This window comes from Engraulis encrasicolus, chromosome 24 (genome assembly GCF_034702125.1).
Source record: "Engraulis encrasicolus isolate BLACKSEA-1 chromosome 24, IST_EnEncr_1.0, whole genome shotgun sequence".
NCBI classification, from domain to species: domain Eukaryota; kingdom Metazoa; phylum Chordata; class Actinopteri; order Clupeiformes; family Engraulidae; genus Engraulis; species Engraulis encrasicolus.
This window is the reverse complement of record NC_085880.1, coordinates 11,523,757-11,533,756: the sequence shown is the minus strand read 5'-3', so window position 1 is coordinate 11,533,756 and position 10,000 is coordinate 11,523,757. Positions and strand designations below refer to the sequence as shown.

At 47.1% G+C, this 10,000-nt stretch overlaps 1 protein-coding gene across 1 annotated transcript in view; it reads right to left on the bottom strand.

Annotated features, from left to right (window-relative positions):
* The window catches only part of zbtb18 (zinc finger and BTB domain containing 18), a 14,959-nt gene extending 8,226 nt beyond the window's left edge, over positions 1-6,733 (bottom strand). The window contains exon 1 of the mRNA XM_063192163.1: positions 6,318-6,733. The gene's annotated coding sequence lies outside the window, so the exon portion shown is untranslated. The remainder of the gene's footprint in view (positions 1-6,317) is intronic.
* Between the last annotated feature and the right edge of the window lie 3,267 nt (positions 6,734-10,000).

The window sequence follows — 10,000 nt, the reverse complement described above, 5'->3', positions numbered from 1 at the left end:
TGCATATGCATGTGCATGTGCAATGCGCGCGTCCTTGTGTGTGGGAGCGTGTGAGTGTATGTGTGCGTGTGTGAGGTTTATATTCCATGAATCTTACAGATGTCTGTACATTATTCCATCAGTACCCCCCCACAGACAAGTACGCGCACGCACACAGACGCACAGACACAGACACACAGACACACACAGACACAAACACTGCCTGGTTATCCTCCTTGCACTGGTTATTTTTACCAGTGGTGTGTTGCGTTGTGGTGTGGTGTGTGGCGGTGTTGCACGACAGGGCTGTTTAGGTAACAGGCTTTAAGGCGGCCGCACCAGTAGCAGCCTCAGCAGCAGCAGCAGCAGCAGCCCACGCGAGCACTGTCCGCCCGACCAGCCTACGTGGCCGTCCTGTCCCCAAGCAGCCAGCGCACGTCGCGCCACCGTCACCGTTACACACACAGATTAACGCACACGCTCAGCTCTGCTCAAGGCAGCTCAGTCGGGGCCAAGCCAGGACGGGACGGGACGGGACGCACTGCACTTCACTTCACTTTAAGGTGAGCTCTCCCTCTCTCCGTCTCTCTCTGTCTGTCTATCTTTAAATCTCCACCGTGTCCAAGAACACATCTGAACAACACACGCAACACCTTTCCCAGTGTGCCTGCCTGTGTATCGTGTCGGTGTCTGTGTGCTGGCTAGCCAGACAAACATCCTCACAACGTACACAAAAATACACCGCACACACTCCCAACACCAACACCTTTCAGCACTCTACACACACACACACACACACACACACACACACACACACACACACACACACAGACACACCCAACATCAAACACCTTTCCGCGTGCTTGCCTAGGGCTACTTTGTGTTTTACATTTAACACACATAAACAACATCACCACGACAAAAAAATCAACCGCACTAATTCCATTGACGCAGTCTGCAGGTAAATTTCAATGCCAAATTCTATACAGGGAAAAATTCGGCAGCCAAATTCCAGCAGCAGGTTCTGCTGACAATTTTCCAACAATAAATTCCACTGAATTCCAAGAAATACATTCTCCACGGAATTGTTCCAATTCTAACAACTTATTCTCTTGACAAATTCCAAAACAAATCCTGTCACTAAATCCTGGACGCAAAGTTCAGGATTTTATTGGTTATATTCTTTTATTACTTTTCTGTTCAATTGTGAGATTCATTTATTTTGTGTGTGTGTGTGATTTATTTAGAGAAAAATAAGCCCCGCTTCCACCTGTTATGTGAGAGAATGGCATCCAACCCTGAGAAAAAAAGAAAAGCGCCCATCTCGTATTTACTGCTGCACCCAAATGAACTCTTTTCAATCTCCCCCTTTTCAGTATGACTGGGAGACAAACCCGCCCGCCTCTACAATCCTCTACCCTGCCCCCCCCCACCCCACCCCAAACACACACACACACACACACACACACACACACACACACACCACACACACACACACACACACACACACACACACACACACACACACACACACACACACACACACACACACACACACACACACACACCACCCCCAACTCAGCCAGAGTTTAGATTTTCCTTAATGAGGGGGTTTACGAGGGCGTAGAGCGGGGAGGAGGGAGGGGTGTCCAGCAATCACCACCCCAACATGAACACACTCACACGACCCCATCCCTTTGCCTGGTCACACCCCCCCCCCCCCCCCCCCACTTTGTCTGCCCCAAACCAAGCCAGCAACTCCACTAAGGTCTCTCCAGGAACACAACACCCCTCCCCCCATAACACGCACACACACAAACTTATTTTACCCGACACTGCCGACCCCACCACCCCCACCACCACACTCCGAGACCGACTGGGACACAGTCCTCACACGCCACCTACCAGCAGTGTCCGCTGTCCCTACACATACAGTACACACCCGACCAGCACCACGCCAGGGCCGCCACTGTCACCCCCCCCCCCCCCAACCCCCCCGCACACACACACACACACCACCCACCGCCACCACTACAGCAGATTTACTATACAATCACTTTAAGTGCCCTGTAGTCTACATCAATCCTAATCCTTAAGATGGCTAAAAATAAGGCAGCCGGCCGCTCTGTGCGTAAGGTAGTCGCGATCAAATTAGGAGCTTGCCTTGCCTTGCCTTGCCTTGCCCTGCCTGCCTGCCTGCCTGCCTTGCCTGCGAGAGGAGAGGAGGGGAGGGGAGGGCCGGAGAAGGAAGCTTGCCTTGCCTTGCCTTGCCTTGCCTTGCCTGCCTGCCTGCCTGCCTGCCTGCCTGCCTGCCTGCCTGCCTGCTTGCCTGGCTGCCTGTGAGAGGAGAGGAGGGGAGGGCCGGAGAAGGAAGCTTGCCTTGCCTTGCCTTGCCTTGCCTTGCCTTGCCTTGCCTTGCCTTGCCTTGCCTTGCCTTGCCTTGCCTTGCCTTGCCTGCCTGCCTGCCTGCCTGCCTGCCTGCCTGCCTGCCTGCGAAAGGAGAGGGGAGAGGAGAGGGGAGGGGAGGGCCGGAGAAGGAAGCTTACAAACATCTGATCCAGCTGACTGGGGCCATATGGCAGCTGCTGCCCAGATAAAGAGATTAAGACTAGGAGGAGTGCGATTACAGCTGTCTAGCCAATTCAGGCTGCTCAAATCTGCAAGTTCTAAATTAGTCGCCAACGGGAAGGGAAGAGAGGGAGAGAGAAAGAGAGAGAAAAAGACAAGTGTCCGACACACGCACATGTCTTTTATGGTCTTCTGGGTTTTTTTTGTTGGGTCTTTTTAAGTTTTGTTTTGCGTTTGTTTTTCTTGACAGCATTGTCAAAACACACTCTGTTTTTTCCCCTTAATTACTTTATAGCACTTGTAGAGTGGAAGGAATGGTTTGTAGATGTTCTCCGAATTCAATTTAGACAAAATTTCACAATAAAAACATGGTTACTATGAATCAACGTTAAAATATGTTAATAATAAAGAGAAAACAGAAGTTTTAAATAGAAATATTTTTTCCCTCTTCATTAGGAATAGTGAATAGCAAAAATGTTTCAAAACCATCTTAAAGGTATAGTTCCATAGGAATATAAAATAGCAGAAGTAAAAGAATGTGCTAAGTCCTCATTCAAAACATCCTCGGAACTCCCGTCCGTTCCACCCACCCATCCATTCCATCCAGCTAGCTGTCTATCAGTCTAACTAACCGTGCAACACTCCACATCACATCACATCACACCACAGCAAAACAAAAACAAAACAAAAAGAACTAGACAAAAAGCCGTTTCTCTAAAGCTCTCCAGGATGCCTTCTACTCAGCTTCCACCCAACCTTCAGTCTCAACCTCCGGAGCCAGCTAACTCACCCCCAGCCCCCAGCCGTCACGTCCCCACAACAACTGCTACCCCAGCGCAGGCAGCCCCGTCCCAGGCAGCCCTTAGCCCATCCAGACGCACTCCCTCTCCCTCTCCCATTCCCACTTCCACAGCACACAGGGCTCCAGCCACAGCACCAGGGCTCCGGCCATAGTCCCAGCTCCACAACCACACTCTTTCTTCCCTTCTTTCACTCTCTCTTTCCCTCTTTCTCTCTCTTTTTTTCTGGATCACGGAGCAGCACTCCTTTCTCTCTCTCCTCTTCTCTCTTCTCCCTCTCTCCTGCCCCCTCAAACTCCCCCACTCACAACTCTGCTGACCGCTAACAAACAAGCCCCTGTAGTCACGGAGCTCATTGTAAAAACAGCCACACACACACACTCCCACAAACATGCACTCCCACACAATTCACAGCACATCTATACGTACACAAACACACACACATGGATAGACAGCTAGATATACACAAGATCCACACGCAGTCATGCCATCCCATCCCCATCCCCATCCACACGCAAGCCTACCTGCGGTATACATGAACTCGCCTCAGTCCAGTGTGATAGTGAAGTATTGCTGTAAGCAACTCCTTTGCAATGAGAGAGTGAGAGGAGCGAGGGAGTGATAGAGACAGAGAGAGAGGGAGGGAGAGAGAGAGAGAGAGAGAGATCAGGAGGAGGAGGAGGAGGAGGAGAGAGAGGGGGAGCGAGAAAAAAAAACTCAAACTGTGAGAGACAGATGCAAAGTGGAGGAGATGTTGGAGAGGAATGAGATAGCTCCTCCTGCACACACAGCTCTCTCTCTCCACACACACACACACACACACACACACACACACACACACACACACACACACACACACACACACACACACACACACACACACACACACACACACACAGTCTGTGCGTTAGAATAAAAGACTGGGGGGGGAGGAGAGGAGGGAGGAGGGAGGGGGGGGTGGATGGCAGTCTGTCAGCTGCTCTGACATCATGTTCAGATGGAAATGCTACCTCCAGCTGTGCACCTCTTACTGCCATATGCCGCTTCTCTACACTCTTGCCACCAGCCTCCCTCTCTCTTGCTCTCCCTCTCTCTCTCTCTCTCTCTCTCTCTCTCTCTCTCTCTCTCTCTCTCTCTCTCTGTGTCTTTCTCTCTCTCTCCTCCATACAACTTTGTTTCTCTTTCTCCCCCTTTTAAAAAAAGACCAAAAACACACACACCCGTGTGGAGAGGGAGAGAGAGAGAGACGGAGAGAGGGAGGGAGGAAGAGAGGGAGAAAATGTAGTGAGGTGCTTCTCCTGTGTAAAAACTGGCCAACTCCCCCATCACACACACACACACACACACACTTTACACAAACACACTCTCTCACACAAGCACGCGTGCAAGCACACACACTCTGTCCTCTAATCTCGCAGCAATTGAGAACTTTGGAAAATAGGTCTGTGAAAACCGACACTTTTTTTAACCTAGTTTCCTGTACAGAGAATTTAAATACCCTCAAGTTTTTTTCTCTTTCTCTCCCTCTCTCTCTCCACCTTCTTCTACTCTCTACATCTCCCTCTCTCTCCCCCTCTCCTTCACCATAAACAAAGACCAACACACAGCACATTTGCAACTGACAGATCCACGCAGCTGATATTGTTTTCTACTTCTTTCTGCTTCAGTGACTGCACCATTACCGTCATTCATTTCACCAAACCGCCAGGACAAGTGGCGGACAGGGAGCGCATTAGTAAGCTGCAGTGTTGTAGGCTACCCAACAAGACAATAGCCATGGTAACCTACTATTACTCCGACTTTGGTCTCACTTGTGGAGGGGAAAAGTGTTTTCCAAATATGTTCACCTAACAAGCAAGTGCCCAAACGTAGCGTTTAAAGCAAATGTGATAAGCCACTCTTTAAAAAAAATAAAACTAAAATGAAATCATACAATAACTAAGCACATAAATGAATAATTTGGTAGAATTTACGCACGTGTTTGAACCAGCGTACAAACAGGTCCCTGACAATAAGTTGGGCTTCCATTGGCTACGAAAGGACTGGACTACGGGCTTCAAGGAGCAGTGGTAGATACAGTTGACAAGTTATTTTATCAACCTACACCACAGCTTTACAAGTTTGTAGATAATGCAGAATATGGCTCGTGCGTAAAAGTATAAAACAAGAATAAAAGCAACCATTCATCTGTTGATGACTGCTGGCATTGAAATGCATTTGTAAAAAGCTAAATAAACTCCTGCCTTTGAACAAGATTTCCTCAAGCTGTTTAGTGGATGTGTCTAATAATTAGCCTTTATACGTTTTCAGCTGCGCAGTGTAGCCTGATACTTGCTTATTACTAAGAGGATCGTTTTGACAGATGTAGGCGACATCAATGCGATTATTTCAGTTCAGATTACTTCAGTCCGGTGCTACGTGCGGCTCTAAATCTGTACAGATATTCAGAATAAACTTGTTTGCCAACAACATATTCTACTGGGCTGGAAAGACACGGCGGAGAGATAATAACTGGCTAATGTTACTTCTGTAAAACTTCAACCGACTGAGCTTCGCTGCTGATTTGCGTCGTTAGGAAGCTATCTCCCCGGTACTCCTTCGGGGAAAACACGCGCAAGAAGCTGATCCCAGGCTACGAGATGGACATGGTCGGCAGAAATACACAACCAACACTCACAAGACTCACGCAACCTCCGCACACACTGACCACTCTCTCAGTCGGGGAAAGCTAGCGCGCGGCTAACAAAATAAAAGTATCCACTGAACCTGGCGTATTACAATTCTTGCGGCAGGCCCAGATGCTTCGCCAAAACACACTACAGCTCGATCTCCGAGGAGCTAACATAGCAACTATTTCATGTGCAAAGACAACAGCCGCTCGAAAAGGATCGTTACTTTTCTTTCGCCCGTACAAGCCAGGCTTGCCTTCTTTCATCTGCCCAAAGAGGTAACGATATTAAAGGGACTTACAGACAGGGAGATCCGATATGTTCCTGTTTCCTCCTCCGGATCCTCCTCGGGTTGAAAAATAACTAGATTGACTTTCAACAGCTTTCCATAACAACCTGCAGTGGCAGGAAAGACGGGGCAAGCGAGCGGAGAGCGAGGAGCTGCGGCAGCCAGATGTTTCCGAGCTGTTGCTACTCAACTCTCCTGCTAAAAGGAAGCGTCTGACTGGCAGCGCAAAAGCCAATGGTAGTGACGATAAGAAAGGCGAAGGCAAATTGGAAACAACCTCTGAGGGAGGAAAAGGGAGGGATGTCTCTTCGCGGCGTAGGTTGACACCAGGCAACAGTGAGAAGGCAGAAAAAAGGCCAAGCGAACTGGTTCCTCGAACAGACTGGCGCAGAGCACGGAGCAAGAGAGAAAGAGGGAGACAAGCGCAATGTTACGTGGGTACTGTAGTCATTGGGGTCGGCCAACGGCGAAGAAGAACAGGTGCATTATTCCACTTCCCACTCCGCTGCTCAGACTGGCTTAGCCTACCCGAAGTGAGAGAGTCGAACTACCCCTGTAACCTCGCCTACCCAGGACACCTGGAGGAACGATTAAGAAAACAGGACGGGGGGCGCGATTTTCCACGATACGCAACATAAAAGTTTGCATTTTGTTAATAGATTAATTTAGGCTAATTAGTATATATTATTGCATCTGTCCAAATTTTAGAAGAAACCCATTTGGAATGTATTATGAACTTGTATTTATTATGAAAATGTTGAAGAACAACATTTGTGCGCTCCTTTCGTATCGTCATTATGGAAATGCGGTGCGTTCTGGCATCATGCTTTTATTTCTGGCATCATTCTACTTTCAGCAAGGGCTGCAATTATCACACACGACGCATTCGTAGATAACTGCGGATACTACTATGTTTACACTAAGCAGTACACGCAGTTTAAATAAATGACCATTTTAAATAACTAGAAGTGATTATTTGTTCAATGAAAACATGGTGATAGTGATGAATGATATATTAGACATATAGGCTATTGGCTTATTAATTTAACCAGACACAAAATAAAACTACAACACTGAAACTTGTTTTTCGTCTTACTTCTATGACACAGAGGGCCAATATTGACATTGGGATTACCCTGCACACCGAGATCACAGCCACCTTGGCATGTTCTCGTAAGGTATGCTGAGCTATTGTAGTATTTTTTGTGTCTGTCCTTGGTTATTTATCGACATGTTTCAAGGCTAAATTGCGTGCCAGGCAAAAGAAAAGAAGTAGACCGACATTACGCCCCGGTGGTCTAGTTTAACTAGTAGGGAGCATTTCTGCACTGCCTATTGGTTTGGCACTGATGTGAAGGCCAGGGCCTGTGCTGGGGTGACATTGCACCTACAGATGCGCTATTCAACCCGCGAAGTTAGGGAATTCAGGGGACACGATCACGTGTTGCTGGCTGCTTGGCCAGGGAAGCACTGAGGGTAGGCTAGGGGTACTGGCTGCCTACCCGCCCAGAACATTTAATGCGCTCTCACTCCCACCACATTCTCAATTCGTCCCAGTAAACTAATTGGCGTTACTAATACATATGAAAACAAACCGCGGCCTTACTGAGTCGGGAATCTTAACTGAATGGCATTATAATTTAATGCGAAGAATGGCCTCATTACCGCGGAGTGGCAAACGAGGGGGACTACCAATTAGCTTCCCTGTTTGTGAGTCAGGCATTCCTATCCTGTATGATTATTCCTCCAGTGGATCTTGGTAGTAGTGAGTGTAAACGCAATTGGGATGGCATTTTCGTGGAAAGGCTGTGAAATGACACCCATCACGGATACAAGTCGTGCAAGTTCTTATCATTTATTTCAAGTGTGTATGTAGTGTCTGTATATAGGCCTATGTGTCTCTCTCATTCTCTACGAATAGGGTATTTTAATCCACGATTTAATCACAATAATAATCCAAGTGCTTTATGAGGAAATGGTGAATTACAAATAAAGGCCACTTTGCGCCAAGTGGCTTCCTACAAGCGTGCACATCGGGCACCTTCTGTCCTTGCTTCCGTGTGTGTGTGTGTGTGTACGCGTGCGAGCGCGCGTGCCTGTGTTGCACTGCACAGCACAGCTCGCACGCAAACGTCTGCTCTGATGTTTTTTGATTAGCATACCCCCTTTTTCAGATACTTTGCCGCCTCTGTAGTAACACAACCGCCGGTCCGGTTTTGATTTGGAGATGACAGTAAGTTGAGTGCGGCTGTGCCGTCAGCACACAGCCTGCCTGATGCTTGGAATGATATTTACTGCGATTCTTCCCATCTGTTCGGGCCCCAGTCAAAGCTGGCTAGGCCCGCTTCAGCTGTCACTTTAAGTCGCCTTTTGCAAAAGTGAAGGACTTTCAGAGGTCATCCTTTCCTTGTACACATTATGAGCGGATGTCTCACACACACACAGCAAAGAGCATGGATGGCAGTTACCACAGTTTGTACCTGTACATGGTGGGGTGAATTACCTTGGCTATAGTGGGCTGCAATAATTTGTGTTTAACACATGAAAACAGTTGTATACTCTATTGTTTTTGATTGCAATATTTTATTTAAAAGACTACATTCGAGTAGCATGTCAGCTATTAAAAATAAGTCATTTTGTCATAATGATCCTTGCACACCTACCTCACAGTATTGCGCACAAACTCGCCATACCTTTAAAAAAATAATGTGAAGGCTACATTTTATTTTGCCCATGTTCCAGGACAGCTAATCATTGAAGGACATATGTCTGACGTCCTCTGCGATTTTCTCTCGAGTTGAGTGAAACAGAGGATGTTTCATATCCGTGAGGCAGCCAGGACATTTTAAAGAAAGAAAAAAGTAATAAACACCACAATTACAAAAGGACGGGAATGGACTACTTTTTCTGCATCACACCCAGGGCGGCACATTACCGTGTCGAATGGACTTAGGTTACCTTGTTTCATTGAGCGCCGAGCACGGGGCATTCATTCGCACGATGGGAAAGCCTGGCGTGGCCTTCCACATTCCTTCCTCTTGATGTCACTGTGGATTCCATGTTCGCACGAGGCGAGCCACCGCTACTGGTGTAGTGTAGCTGACTGGAGGAAGCTGCCCTATTGAAATCAACGCTGCTTTCCCTCCCCAACCGCGCGCGCCTGTTTCCAGTAGCCCAGAGTTTCCAGGGGCGTGCATGAAACACGCAGGGGAAATTACTCGGTGTTCTGTTTGAGATTACAATAAAGGCCTATCGCTATGCAGAATAACATTTACACATAGTTAGACAAGTTGTAACATCTCAAAAGCTATTCAAAGTTGATTTGAGTCGTGGGTAATGATATCTAACTAAAGTAATGTTAGCTTTAAGGTAATGTGAAATTAACTCTTATCTCATTTAATACGAACAAAAATATATGTATTTAGGTGTATTTAGTCTGTAAGGTAACAGATCAAAGATCCATCCATGTAAGAATTCTTGTTTATGTATTTGTGTAGGCTGATAATGGCATAACAACAACGACAACGATTATGTCAATAATAACAACAACAACAATAGTAATAACGATGATAGGATTAATAATAGTGATAATATAGTAATAATAAGTAATAATAAAAGTTACGCTGTCATTTATTATACTGCCTCTCCTACACCCGAGCTCTCTGCAATGAAGAGCAGATATGACAAGTAAATTA